Source organism: Nicotiana sylvestris, chromosome 10 (assembly GCF_000393655.2).
Source record: "Nicotiana sylvestris chromosome 10, ASM39365v2, whole genome shotgun sequence".
NCBI lineage: Eukaryota > Viridiplantae > Streptophyta > Magnoliopsida > Solanales > Solanaceae > Nicotiana > Nicotiana sylvestris.
This window is the reverse complement of record NC_091066.1, coordinates 106,653,213-106,669,162: the sequence shown is the minus strand read 5'-3', so window position 1 is coordinate 106,669,162 and position 15,950 is coordinate 106,653,213.

Genomic DNA, 15,950 nt, shown 5'->3' with positions numbered 1-15,950 from the left:
GGAGTTATAGTCGTTTTAACATAAAGTGTACAGTAGGGAAAATGGTAAGAGGATGTACAACCTGCACAGCGCAAGGTACACCTCGATGAAGCCTGGGCAGAATGTTTTTAAGTCCTCTTGTCTGCGATTTGGGTCCATTTTCAGCCATAGTTGATCATTTTGAGAGCTTTTTGAAGGAGATTGAAGAGGGATTCAAGGAGAAACGTTTGGAGGTAAGAATTTCGGACCTTAAACTCATTTATATTATGAAATCCACCTAGAAAATCATTGAATTCTTGCTAAAAATGGAAGAAATAGGGCTTGGGATTTTGAGATTTTGATTGGGGATTTGGAGGACCATTTGGGGTCGGATTTGAGAACTTTTGGTATGTATGAACTCGTGGGGAGATAAGGAACCCGTTGATGTAAAAATTTCTGAATTTCGAGAAGTGGGCCCGGGGCTCGGGTTTTGCCAATTTCGAGAATTTTGATATTTTTTGATTGTTTTCGATTGGGTACTATTTCTTTAGCATAATGTGACATGTTCGTTGTGATTTTGGTCAGATTCGACGTGCAAGGAGGCCAATTTGAGAGGCAAGGGCATAACGAGCTAGAGCTTTGGCCAGTTTGAGGTGAGTAATGATTTTAAATGATGTCTTGAGGGTTTGAAACCCCGGATTTTGCACAACGTAGTGTTATACTGAGATGAGACACACGCTGCGTGATGAGCGTGGGGTTCATTGCTAATGGGGATTGTGACTTGGTCCATCCCAATTGATATTTTCACTACATTTTGACTGAGACTTATGCATTGTCATCCTGACTTGGGCTAGTTGCCATGTTTGGGGCCTTGTGCCGACCTGTAGAACCCTTATGAGATTTTTGACTGGTTTTCCTCACTTATTTGCTAAAAATCATATCCTCAGTCATATTTCTAATTGTTTAAAAATGATATGAACCGGGTTATGAAATGTTAACCATAAATGAGAGAAATATGTGGGCTGAGATCCCTACCTTATATTATTGTGCCTGAGAGGCTGTGATTATAATGACTGAGAGGGGTTGACGACCCAATAGTGAGGATATTATATATGATATTGGATCGGGCTGCATGCCGCATCAAATACATATAATGGATCGGGCTGCATGCCGCAACAAATACTTATATGGACCGGGCTGCGCGCCGTAGCAAATATGCAAATACATATATTGGATCGGGCTGTGCACCGCAACAAATACTTATATGGACCGGGCTGCGCGCCGCGGAAAATATGTAAATATATATATATAAATATGTAAATATATATATATATATATATATGGATCGGGCTGCACGCCGTAGCAATATAGCGCTTGGGCTGTAGGAGCCCCTGCGGGGTCTGCACACCCCCTGTGATCGCAGTTGACTATTATTATTATGAATTGGGTTGTGCGCCACAGAGATATACGTATCGGGCTGTACGCCGCAGTGGTATATATATATATTTCAATTTCGGTTATTGTGAGAGGTATATGAATTGAGTTATGAGGATAAGAAATAAGTAAATGAACAGAAATGCTCAAGGAGCGAATTTATACTGGATTAATGCCTGTCAAATTACCTGTTTTCACCTGGTTCAAAGAGTTTCATTCAATTTTCTTTACTACTTGCTCTTTAAATGGTTTTACTGCTTTGATATAGAACTGCTTAGTGCCTTTACGTGATTTCATACCGTCAGCCATTATTTATTATTATTACTCACTGGGTCGGAGTACTCACATTACTCCCTGCACCGTGTGTGCAGGTACATGTGTACCTGAGGTGTAGAGCGAGCTTTCCTGCCGTTCAGTTTTTCATCGGAGTTATCGAGGTAGCTGCATGGCGTCCGCAGACCCGATTTCTCCCTTTATCTTTCTTTACTATTCTGCATTTTAGACATATTTCTGCATTAGACTGTTAAAACCTTATATTAGAGGCTCAGACTTGTGACACCAGATCATTGGGCATTTGTAGAGATTTCATTATGGCCTTCCACATATTTCAATTTTTTATTTCAAACTTCTACTTATATTAAATTGGTATCTATTTCTAAAAATTGATAATGAATTCTAATAAGAAGGGATTGTGAGTGGTAATTGGTCGGGCTTTCCTAGCATCGTGTTGGGCGCCATCACGACCGGGATTGGGGTCATGATAGTGATGCCGTGCACTTGTCCTTGATTTTTCCTAATTCTAATTGAGTTATGTTGTCCTTTACCTTTATTACTGAATCTCTGTTGTTACTTGATTTTATTTCGATGTTATAAATTCCCTTACCCTTATTTCTTGTGATTGTTGCTTGGGTGAGGAAGAGTGTAAAGCACGAAGGGTGATGCCGTGCACTTTCTATTTGCTGTGTTTACTTGTTATTAACAATTCAAGTGTATTAACTGTTTAGATCCCTTTACTATTGTGATCCTTTGTGTTGGAATCCATAGTGTTTACAATACCTCGCCTTATTTATTTTATATGTTCAATACTTCAAATTTCAGAATTTGTTACATTTTTAACTCAATTGATTTCTCAATTAAATTTTCCTTAAACCGTTTGAGGTTGTACTTTACTTAAAAAGGAATTTCTACTATGTTTTGATTTATTGATTTCTTGTATTAAAGGTAATGATTCATTGGATATTATGCTTTAATTGAAAAGGGTATTTTCTTTATCAAATGATTTCTAAAAATAACTTCATCTTTTCTTGTTGGTTTCCTAATTGGGTTGGAAGCTGTACTCTACTTTATATTAAGTGAATGAGGCTCTTTGACAATTCTTAATTGTATTGGATTATGAAACCTATGAACTGAGTAACATGAGGATATTGTTGTGCAATGTGAGGCAAAAATATGTGGGCACGTGGTGCCGGGGAAAATATTATGTTTTTATTTAATGGCACGTGAGTTGTCCGTACGATTGTGATATAAATATGGGCACGAGGTGTCGTGAAAATATGAAAGTGGGCGGAGACCTATATTATTTATGATTATGAAATGAGGCGTCACAAGGTGACCTTTACTCGAAAGAATTATATTCGAAAGATGCTTATTTGAAAGATATTTATTTAAAGGAAATATATTCATTGAAAAGCATATTATCTTAGAGATTTATATTTGAAGGACTTGATTAATTGATTGCACTGGTATCTTTTATTTATTGAGAAATATTTATGGTGTTCTTGTTGCCTGGTATCTATATCACTGGTTGATCATTGTTGCCATCATTGTTATCTGCTTAGTATTATTTTTGTACGCCTGTCTCGACCCAAACCCCACTCCGGTCGTGATGGCGCCTCTCGTGAAGACAAGGCCAGCCAACAAACCCATATCGCCTTTTCAAAAATAGTTAAACATTAATAAACAGTTTAAATATGATTTAATGATATAATTAACGGAAGCACAACCCGACACAACCTAACCGGGGTGTCACAAGTCACGAGCATCTACTAGGGTATAAATACAACTGAAATCCTGGAGTGTACAAATACAAACTAATGAAAAGAGGAGAGAGAAAAGCAGTGCTGCGAACGCCGGCAACTACCTTGCTAAACCCTGATGACTCTGCCTCCGATCAACCAAAACATACCTGAATCTGCCCACTAGGTGCAGAGAGTAATGTGAGTACTCCAACTCAGTGAGTAATAATAATAAATAAAGACCGAAGGCAAGAAATCACGCAAAAACACAAGGCATTCCATACTGAAGCAGTACAATCACTTTAAATAGTAAAGCAGTGAGAAATCAAGTGAAAATCCCTTTTTTTCCAACAAGTAAAGAAAGTAGTTTACAAGTGAGTAACAAAAATGATAGAAATGTAAACGGCCCCTGGGGCAAAACATGTACAACAAACTGCCCCTCGGGCATAATATCAACAGAACCAGCCCATTGGGCTCAATATCAGAATAGTGCCAGCCCCTCGGGCTCAATATCAGAACAGTAACAGCCCCTCGGGCTCAATATCAGATCAGTAACAGCCCCTCGGGCTCACTCTCAGAATAGTATCAACCCCTCGGGCTACCTCACAATCACTCATATCAGCCCCTCGGGCATAGTATCAATCACTCAGAACAATGGGTACCCGTGCTCCCTGTGGGTGTGCAGACTTCGGAGGGGCCCCTTACGGCCCAAACGCTATATCAAGCCACCTTGTGGCATCATCACTAAGCATATCCTCACATCTCTCAAGCCACCACGTGGCATTTAAAGTATCTCAGGCCCTCGGCCTCATATCACTCGGCCTCACATCACTCAAGCCACCGCGTGACATATAAAGTTTCTCAGGCCCTCAGCCTCATATCACTCGGCATATCCTCACATATGGCCCTTGGCCTCACTCAGTCCGGAAATCATCATAAGCCCCTCGGACATTTGTAAAACAGTAGTTCTCAGCCCAAAATACCATTTAGAAATATCATTTGAGTTTTCAAATCTGCATAAAAGCGGCTGAGTTTGTAAAACAATAATTATAAACAGGACTGAGTTTAAATATAAGTCATAATAGTGAGGAAATAGTGATAAAAATTCCCGAAGGATTAAAATAATTGGCACGAAGCCCAAGTATGACAATCATCCCAAATCATGATGATAACAAATAAGTTTCAATCAAATATGCGTAAAATCATCAATCGGGATGGGCCAAGTCACAATTCCCAGCAGTAAAAGACCTCGCGCTCATCATCCTGCGCGCGTCTCACCTCAATAAAGCACTACGATGTGCAAATCCGGGGTTTCAAACCCTCAGGACATCATTTACAATCATTACTCACCTCGAACCGGCTAATCCTCTAGCTCGCGATGCCTTTGTCTCTCAAATCGACCTCCGAATGCCTCGAATCTAGCCACAATAATTCGATTCAATTAATAAAAATTATAGGAATTAATTCCATATGAAATTCTACATTTTCCATTAAAAATCCGAAATTGCACTAAAAATTCACATGTGGGGCCCACATCTCGGAATATGACAAAAGTCACGGAATATTAACATACATCCAACCACGAATCCAACCAAATAAATTTTACCAAAATCCGACATCGGATTGGCTTTCAAATATTAAAAATTCATCTTTATGGAATTTTAGAAAATTCCTCCATTTCTCTTCAAATATCAATAATCTAATGCCAAAAATGAAGATTTATTCATGAAATAAAATCACAAGGGATTCAAGAACACTTACCCTAAGAATTCCCGTGATTTCTTGCTCAAAATTGCCCAAACCCCGAGCTTGGCAGTTAAAAAAAATGACCAAAAATCGGACTACTGGACTTAAAACTATCCAGAATTTTGGGGGTACTGTTCATACGTTTTTACTGTTCACGTGACTGTTCACGCAGGAGCGGTCACTGTTCACACGTGCGAAAAATGCAGAAACTGCCTAGAAAATTACAGCAGCTTTTCTTTTAACTAAAAAGGCTCTAACTCCATCATACGAACTCAGAATTCGATGATTCTTGTTCCTATGATTCACAAATAATAATACGAACATAGCCCTTTAGTCGAAACTCAATTCGGAGCTCATTTGCTCAGTTCAATACCCATTTCGCTCGTTAAACAATTAACTCATGTTTCGTGTCAAAAACCCAATCGCGACTTGATGAAATTAGACCAAACTTTCTGGATCAGTCCTATAATTCATTATCAAAATTTCGGAAGTATCAAAATCAAATTTCGATCTCTAGAACTAAAAATGGACCTTTGGATCATTACATGGTTTTGCTCAAAACGACAAAATCTTCCAAAAACTCTTCCAAAACATATCCGAGCCTCATGGGACCCCGACCAAACATGCCAACACACCCCATAACATAATTCAAACTTGTTCCAACCTTCGAAATGCTCAAAAAACATCAAAACATCACAATATCAAATCACCCTCAGATTCAAGCCTAAAAATTCCAAAACTTCTGAAATCCAAATTCGATCAAAAAGTCGACCAAACGACGTCCAAATGACCTGAAATTTTGCACAAACATCACAAAAGACATAACGAAGCTACAACAACTCTCGGAATTCCATTCTGACCCTCGGATCAAAATCTCACCTATCAACCGGAATTCGCCAAAATATTAACTTTGCCAATTCAAGCCAAGTCCTTCCACAGACTTCCAAAATGCATTCTGATCGCGCTCCTAAGTCATAAATCACCCAACGAAGCTATCCAAATAATAAAATTTCCGATCTGAGCTCATATACAAATAAGTCAACTCTTAGTCAAACCTTTCAAATTCAAAGCTTTCAACTGAGACTGTTCCTTCAAATTCATTCTAATTTTTCCTGAAAACCAAAAACAACGATCTACATCAGTCATAATACGTTACACGGGGCAAGTCATGCCCGTGATTTGGCGATCAAAGTGCAAAAGTTCACAATGACCGGTCGGGTCGTTACAACGCCATAACCCACAGGTTTATTTTGTAGTCTAGTCCTAGCCTCGTCACTACTTCGCCGAGGTTAGGCTAGACACATACCAACACATGGGGTCGGTTGAACTGATACTACACTCTGCACTGTGTGCAGATACTGATACCGGAGTGCTTGGACCGCAGTGAGGGTGTTGTCTTCAGCCCACACAAGCAACACGAGGTAGTCCTGCAGACGTCCGCGGGCCTTGGCGTCACCTCCTATCTTTTCCTTTATCCTGTTTCCTTTACTCATTTTAGAAACAGTGTATATTTTATCTTTCAGACTTTGTAAGTAGTATTCATAGACAGTCTGTGAAACTGTGACACCAAATTCTAGGTAGAGTTGTATTTAGACTTCCGCAATTTTGTATTAAGATAAATTGTCTGATTTTGTCTTCCGTTTAATTATTTTTCGCTATTTGCATGATATCTACTCATCACGGATAATGGTTTAAAACTGGGAAAGGTTAAGTAATTAAGATAATTTGGCTTGCCTAGCTTTCACCAGTAGGCGCCATCACGACTCTCGAGGGTGTCACATCCGGGTCGTGACATTTTTATTATATTATCTAGATCATTTTCGTTCTTTATTATTCCTATTTTTTGTAGTCCTGTTTTGAAACTGTATAATTCTGTTTCAATAGCTATTAAAGTATAGTCTTTTTCTAATATATCTCTATCTTCATTTTCTTCTAGTATTAAGGTTTTAGATTCTTCTTTAATCTTACAGCATGTATTTTTATCTTTACACTCTTTACAACATTCTTTTTGATCTTTTTGCAAATTTTTCTGGCTCACGTTTAGTCGTGTTCTTATCCTGTTGCAGTTTCTATTATTTGTACGGGTGTTTGTGTAATGTTTTTAAAGAATATTACTCCATCTCTACTGTGTAGGTAGCTACCATTATTATGTAATATGAAACTTAGTCCTAATACAAAGTCAACATTTATGTTTAAGTCCCTTACCCATATTTTGTCTACCCTGTAGCTGGGTTTGTAGAAATCTAAACATGTATTTATAAAGCTGATATGTGATTTATCTACATAATATCTGTATATATTATGGGTTCCGTCCATTTGCATAACTGCAACTGGTTTATCTAAGGTTTTGATTAGATTTGGGGGAACTATCCTTTTATTTATTATACATCTTGTGCATCCAGAATCTACTAGGGCTAATGTTTCTATTTCGTAATCTTCTATTTTGATTCTTGCTAAAAATTTTATTGTACTAAGTTTTTATCTTCATTACATATAAGGGCATCACAATTTTCTATACTCATTAATTATTCTTCTACTGTTGTTATGTTTTCTTTTATATCTTCTAATTTCTCTTTTCATTTTTCCATTTTCTGTATTCTTTTTTCTAGTTCATTTATTCTAGCTTCTAATGTCATTATTCTCAAATTCATGGTATGATCATTTATTTCTTGGTATTTTTCTTCTTTATTTATTTTTGTTTCAAAATCTTTTTCTATACATGAAATACATCCTTCTAGATAGCATAATTTACATTTAGCTCTTTTATTTCTACTAGGGTACCATTTGCATATGAAACACTGATTACTATCTAATCCTTTATTTCTTTCAAAATTATGGGTACATTCCTCTGATATGTTTACAAGTATATTTTCTTCTAAGTCTAATTTTTCTAATCCTATCTTATTTATTAATTCTTCCTCTTCTGATTCTGAGGTATCTATTTGAGTTTTTTCTTCTATATCTACGCTTACTATAGAATATATACTTTTGTTATCTGACATATATTCATCTACATTTATTAGGGTTTCTTGAAAATCTTCTATTAACTGTGAATTTCTTGTTTTATTATTAATTCTTTTTGGGCACGTATTTGCTAAGTGTTCTACACTACCACAAGTAAAACATTCTAGTTTATTTTTATAGTTCCTATCTGTTCTATACTTTTTAACATGTCTATCCTTATCTAGGCAGGGTTTTCTAGCTGATGATTTTCTAAGATAATAATTTTTTCTGTTGTATCCCTTGTTGTATTGAGGTTTATATTTTCTACATTTCTTCTTTCTATATTCATTTTTGTCATAGCTTTGTGTTGTATACACAGATGATATACAGAAACTCATATTGTTCTGTTTTAGTTGTTTTTGTATCTGTAAATTGGTACATTTTGCTTGTAGTATTTCCATTATATGTTGTACTTTGTGCCCTATAGACCATTTTGCATGTGGATTTTGTATTACACCTTCTCTTTTATACCATCGTTCTTCTATTTCTCTTCCTAAGACTCTTGGTAGTTTATTAAATAACTTTTTATCTAGATCTTGATCAAAATAATTTCCATTAATAGGACAATAATTAAAATAATCATTTAAAAACTTTTTTATATGAAACCAACTGCTTATACTTAATTGTTCTAATTTTATTAAAGCGTTCTTTTGTAATACTACTAATCCACTATTTGGATCTTCGCCTGTGATCAAGCTATGTATTTTATTTGTAAAATTATAAGGATTTGGTCCCATTGCTATTAACATTTGAAAATCTTGTGGAAATTCTGATTTATAGGCTTCCCATAAGCCCTTTGTTGATTCTCCTAAGAAGGTCTCCATATATTTATACATTGTTTCTGCGTCTGTGTCATTATAAGTTTTTATAAAGTCTGCTACTACTATTCCTTTCCATAGGTCTATTAATGAGTTCCACATTTGTGGATCATGAGCTGAATATTTAATATTTTACCCTTATTTCCTCCTTCCAGTAGTCTTATAGGTTCTTCTATAGGCATTCTTTTTCCTGATGGTTTTACATTTTCTATTTCTGTTTCTTGATCTATTCTATATACTCTTTTTCTAGGTACATTTCCTGTACTAGTATCTATGGTACTTTGGTAAGTTATTCTCTGAAATGGGCTTGGGCTAGAACTAGTTGATTCCATTAATTCTTTTAAACTTATTAGAGATTCTGTCTCTGTTTCGTCATAACTATCTTGTATCTCTTCAAAAATTTGATCAAATTTATCTAATTTTTTCTGTGAAATATTTTCTTTTCTATATCCCAAATTATCTGTTCTTAATTCACATTTCTTAGAATGCTCTTCTACTTTGCTTAAAGTTAATTTTCCAAGTTTACACTCTTTACACTGGAAAGTCTTATTTCTATTTTCTTTAACTAGCCTTCTTGCTTTTTCTAATGCTATGTCTACTTCGAACTCGTCTTGTATTATTTCAATATTCATAAATTCAGTATCATTATCTTCCATCGTACTTTCAGTTCCATCATCTATTTCTTTTTGGGTAGAATAATTATAATTGGTAAACGATGTTTCTCCTTTAGAGTTTGTATACATTAAATGAGATTCTGGTTTGAATATTTTTGGTTTTGCGAAATCTTCTAGATTCCATTCCAATCCAGCATATTCTTCTAGGTTTATCTTAATATGTTTTATTAATTTTATAACTTTATTTCCCATTACTTCGACTACATCGTCTACCTTAATTTTAAATTTTGTATTACTATTTGTTGCCATTTTTCCTATGAAACCTACACATATCAGTACATTATTTCCATTATTCATTTCTTCATATCCCTTAGTCTGTATTCCTATTTTGATATTTTTTTCCAAATTCTGCTAGATTTATCATGAAATCTGGGCTAATGTAAAATATTCCTCCATTATTTGTCATGTCTACTTCTGTTAAACCTATTATAGATTTCTTTTGATCTGACCATCTGTCATCATATACTACTATTAGTACTTTAGTTCCTAAATTCTTTCTAGTTAGTCCTTTTAATCCGATTACTATTAATCCCATATGCATTAAATTCTTTTTATAATTTTTAATTTGTCGTATTGATTCTGGATTAATTAAATTTAATGTTGCAACCTTATTTCCTATAGCTGATAATTGCTCTTCTCTATAATGTCTATATAGTTGAGTTATTTGAAAAATATCCTGTATTATATACTATTCTCGGATTAAGTAACCTTAGTTGATTTTGTCGAAAGATTTGTATATCTTTGTCTATATCTATTATTTCATCTAATTTCTGATTTTCTTCTTGTCTTTTTCTAGTTAGAATTCTGGCTAACATATTATTACCTATTATATTATCTGAAAAACTTATTCGTGATATTTCTTGGTTTGTTGTTCTTGACCTACCTGGAAAAAAGGTCCATTTTTGTGGTTTTCTTATTTTAATTTTATCTTTTTGTGGTGTTATTTCAACTCTTTTTAATTGTTCTATTAAATCGTTTACTTTTGGGATTTCAGTCTTTATCTCCTTTTCTTTAATAATTTTATCTAGATTTTTATTAATTTCTAAAAGTAATACTATTAGAGTATTATTCTGTTTTATTATTGTTTGATCTGCTTTCCCCTGGGGAGTATAACTAATCAGTCCCTCTAGATTGGGTTGAATTCTTTCTGTGAACTTTAATGCTTCTTCATATACTGGATCTAGTTCTAGTTGTAACTCACTCATGAAAGAGCAATTTCTTTTATTGTGTCTATCCTTTTGTGACGACCCGACCAATCGTCTCATGAGTTACCGCTCCATTTCTCCCATTTCTGCTTCTTTATGTTTCGTTATCTGTGTTTTATGTGGTCGAGTTGATTGGTTTGCGTTTGGTGTGGTTTTGGTAAGAAATGAGACACTTAGTCTCTTTTAAGAAGGCTTAAGTTGAAAAAGTCAACGGGATGTTGACTTATGAGTTAGAGGGCTCGGATGTGAGTTCCGATGGTTCGGTTAGCTTCGGGAGGTGATTTGTGACTTAGGAGCGCGATCGGAATGGGATTTGGAGTTCTAGAGAAGATTTAGGCTTAAATTGGCGAAGTTGATATTTTGGCGATTTCGGTTGATAGGCGAGATTTTGACATAGGGGTCGGAATGGAATTCCGAGAGTGACAGTAGTTTCGTTGTGTCATTTGGGATGTGTGTGCAAAATTTTAGGTTATTCGGACGAGATTTGATAGACTTTTTGATCGAAAGCATAATTTAAGAGTTCTTGGAGTTCGTATGTCACGACCCTAGTTCACCAACCGTGAACATGTCATGACGACACCTAGTCTCCGTGACCAGGTAAGCCTAACACTTGCGGAAAACATAATAATTGCGGAAAAATAGAATGCCATATTTAATTATCTAAAAGGGAAATTGTACCGAATGCCGCTCGGCATATACGACTCAATATCTCAAGACTAAAACAATCCCAAAACCCGGAAACTCACGGGAAAACACAGGCTACAAAAATGTATAGTGAGGCTCCAAACTCCAGAATATCTAACAAATGGAAGGAAAGAGAACTAAGTACTAAAGATAGAATAAAGAGGGAGACTCGTCGGTCTGCGGACGCATCAGATCTACCTCGATGTCTCCGTAGTCCTCCTGCCTCACTGATAGTGCGCCTGAGTAGAGGTACCTGGATCTGCACATGAAAAACATGCGCAGAAGAGGCGTGAGTATACCACAACGGTACTCAATAAGTGCCAAGCCTCACCTCGGTTGGGTAGTGACGAGGAAGGTCAGGGCCCTACTGAGGTTATATAAAATATAAAGATGGTATGATAAGATAAGCAGTGCAATTGAGAACCTACAGTAAGAATCTATGCAGGATAATAAGAGTACAATTACGAAAACAATGATGAAAGCAAACCATAAGGAAAGTAGCCGGGGATCTCTAAATATCCCGAGGATCTCTTAGTATCCTCGACATGTACTAGGGATCTCTTGGTATCCCGAGGATCTCTCGGTATCCTCAATATAAGCCAGGGATCTCTTGGTATCCCGAGGATCTCTTGGTATCCTCAATATGTACTAGGGATCTCTTGGTATCCCGAGGATCTCTCGGTATCCTCAATATAAGTGCGGGGGATCTCCCGAGAATCTAACCCGTAGTCCCAAAGTAAATGTGCAGGGGGAATCTCCCGGGAATCTAACCCGTAGTTCCAAAGTAAATGTGCAGGGGGAATCTCCCGGGAATCTAACCCGTAGTCCCAAAGTAAATGTGCAGGGGGAATCTCCCGGGAATTTAATCCGTAGTCCCAAAGTAAATGTGCAGGGAGAATCTCTCGGGAATCTAACCCGTAGTCCCAATTTAAAACACAGAGCAACAACACAAGAATATTAAATTAAACGCTAATTTTGTATTAAGTAAACATTTACTTCTAGCCTAACATGTTTCACGTAATGCAATTTAGGCAATTTAAGCAAATAGGCAATTAAGTCAACTAAACATGCCTTTCTAGACTAGCAACATGCTAAATTCACAAGTACAATAAAACAAGAAAAGAACTCAAATGAAATACTTAAAGAAAAACCGGATTTTCAACAATTAGCTCAAGTACGCGCTCGTCACGTCACGTATAGGGCATTTCAATTATCAAATATAGCACATCCTAAGGGGAAAGGTCCCCCACACAAGGTTAGACAAGTCACTTACCTCGAACCGGCTCAAAATCAACTAGAAACCATGCTTTTGCCACGAGTATCCGACTCCAAATGGCCCAAATCTAATCAATTCAATTGCATATCGTAAATATAGTCTCAAACAAATGATCCTATGTTTTAATTCAAAGCTAATACGCGAAATTATGGAAAATGACAAAAACGCCCCTCGGGCCCATGTCTCGGAATCGGTAAAATTTATATTCCCAGAAACCTTGCACTCTCACGAGTCTAACCATACGAAAATTATACAATTCCGACACTATTTGGTCCTTTAAATCATCATTTTATATTTTTGAAAGGTTTCACAATTTTCTTCCCAAATTCCCTCTCAAATCACGAATTAAATGATGAATTCAGTGTTAGATTCATGTATTCTAGCCAAATCTGAGTTAAAATCACTTACCCCGATGAATTTCTTGAAAAACCTTCGAAAAATCGCCAAAATCTGAGCTCTCTAGGTCAAAATATTAAGTAATACCCAAAACCTCGTATTTATAGGTACCCCTTAGGTTTCCAGCTACTGCAGGCCGCACCAAAACTCACGCGGTCCGCGCAAGCTAGTGCGGTTCGCGCAAAGGCAACGTGCGGCCGTACAGGCCTCCCTTTGCAGTGACAGGCTTTAGTATTTAGGCCATATCTTTTGCTACAGATGTCCAAATTGCGATATCTTTACCTTTCTGGAAACTAGACATGAAGGGCCTACAACTTTTGTTTTTGAATCACAACAAAATTCCTTGTAGATCAAAAGATATGAGCTTCCGAAGCAGGACCAGCGGGAGGGCCCTTCACCGCGGCCACGCCCCACTTTGTGCGGTTCGCGCGATGCCTACCGCGCCCGCTCCCGCTTTTGTGCGGTCCGCACAACACTCAAAGCGGGCGCACTAATTTTTGTGTGGACCGCGTGAGTGAGTTCTGGGGCCTGCAACCCCTGTAGACTTGCTACAGCTATGATTTTTGCACTAAAACATCCCGGAACTCCCGGAACTTCAAACCAATTATACCAACACATCCCATGACATCGTTCAAACTTGATCAACACTTCGCAACGCTTATAACAACATCAAATCACCAATTTCACATAGGATTCAAGCCTAAGAACTCCAAGAACTCTTAAATTATGTTTTCGATCAAAACTGTATCAATTCTAGTCCGAATGACCTGAAATTTTACACACACATTCCAAATGACATGACAGAGCTACCTAAACTTTCGGAATTCCATTCCGATCCTCGTATCAAAATCTCACTATTGGACCGGAAACTTCAAAAATTCAAACTTCGGCATTTCAAGACTAAATTAGCTACGAACCTCCAAAACACATTCCGAACACGCTCCCAGCCCCAAATTCACCTAACGAAGCTAACAGAACCGTCAGATTTCCATTCCGAGGCTATCTCCCCACTGTTCCGACTTCGGTCAACTTTCTAACACTTAAGCTCTTATTTAGGGACTAAGTGTCCCAAAACTCCTCAAAACTCAAAACCGAGAATCTCGGCAAATCACATTAGCAGAAATAAACTTGGGGAAAGTAGTTAATAGGGGATCAGGGCATTAATTCTTAAGACGATCGGCCGGGTCGTCACATCGTAGGCTTGAATCCTATGTTAAATTGGTGATTTGATGTTGTTGTAAGCGTTCTAAAGTGTTGAACAAATTTGAACGATGTCAAGGGATGTGTTGGTACAATTAGTTTGAAGTTTCGGGGGTCCCGGGTAGGTTCCGGGATGTTTTAGGCTGAAAATCATAGCTGTAGCAGGTCCAGGAGGGTTGCAATCCTCGGAAACCACCCATGCGGTCCGCACAAAAAGCACTGCGGCCGCGGTATGTGCTGTGCGGACCGCACAAAAAGAAGTGCGGCCGCGGTAGGTGTCATGCGGACCGCACAAAATGGTGTGCGGCCTCGATGGGGAACGATTCGCTGGTCCTACTTCGAAAGCTCATATCTTTTGATCTACAAGGAATTTCGATATGATTCAAAAACAAAAGTTGTCGCCCTTCATGTCTAGTTTCCAGAAAGGTAATGATCACAATTTGGACATATGTAGCAAAAGTTATAGCCAAAATACTAAAGCCTGTCACTGTAGAGGAAGGCCTGTGCGACCACGGTTGTGTTTGCGCGGACCGCACTGGCTTGTGCCGATCGAGGTCGAGGTCGATCGCACTGGACATCTGAAATCTGAGGGGTACTCTATAAATACGAGGTTTTGGGTTTTCTTTAATATTTTGACCTATAGAGCTCGGATTTTGGCGATTTTCCGAAGGTTTTTCAAGAAATTCATCGGGGTAAGTAATTTTAACTCAGATTTGGCTAGAATATATGAATCTATCACTCAATTCATCATTTAATTCGTGATTTGGGATGGAATTTGGGAAGAAAATGGTGAAACCTTTCAAAAATATAAAATGATGATTTGAAGGACAAAATGGTATCAGAATTGGATAATTTTTGTATGGTTAGACTCGTGAGGGTATGAGGATTCTGAAAATATAAATTTTACCCAATTCCGAGATGTGGGCCCGGGGCTCAAGTTTTGCTAATTTCGGGATTTTTGATATTTTTTGAATGTTTTCGCTTGGGCTTTGTTCCCTTAGCATATTGTGATGTATTCGTTCTGATTTTGGATAGATTCGACGCTCGTGGAGGCCGATTTGAGGGGCAAAGGCGTTGCGAGCTAGAGATTTAGTCGGTTCGAGGTGAGTAATGGTTGTAAATGATGTCCTGAGGGTTTGAAACCCCGAATTGCACATTGTAGTGCTATATTGAGGCAAGATACACGCTGGATGATGAGCGTGGGGTCTTTTACTACTGGGGATTGTGACTCGGTCCATCCCGATTGATGATTTTACCGCGTATTTGACTGAAATTCATTTGATATCATCATGATTTGGGCTGATTGCCATATTTGGCTTCGTGCCATCTACTTGAACCCTTCGAGGATTTTTATCACTGTTTCCTCACTGCTTGACTTATTATTTGAACTCAGTCCTGTTGATATCTACTGCTTTACAAACTCAGCCACTTTTACTCAGATTTCAAAACTTATATGATATTTCTAATGATGTTTTGGGCTGAGAACTACTGTTTTACTAATGCCTGAGGGGCTTGTGATGATTTTCGGACTGTGTGAGGCC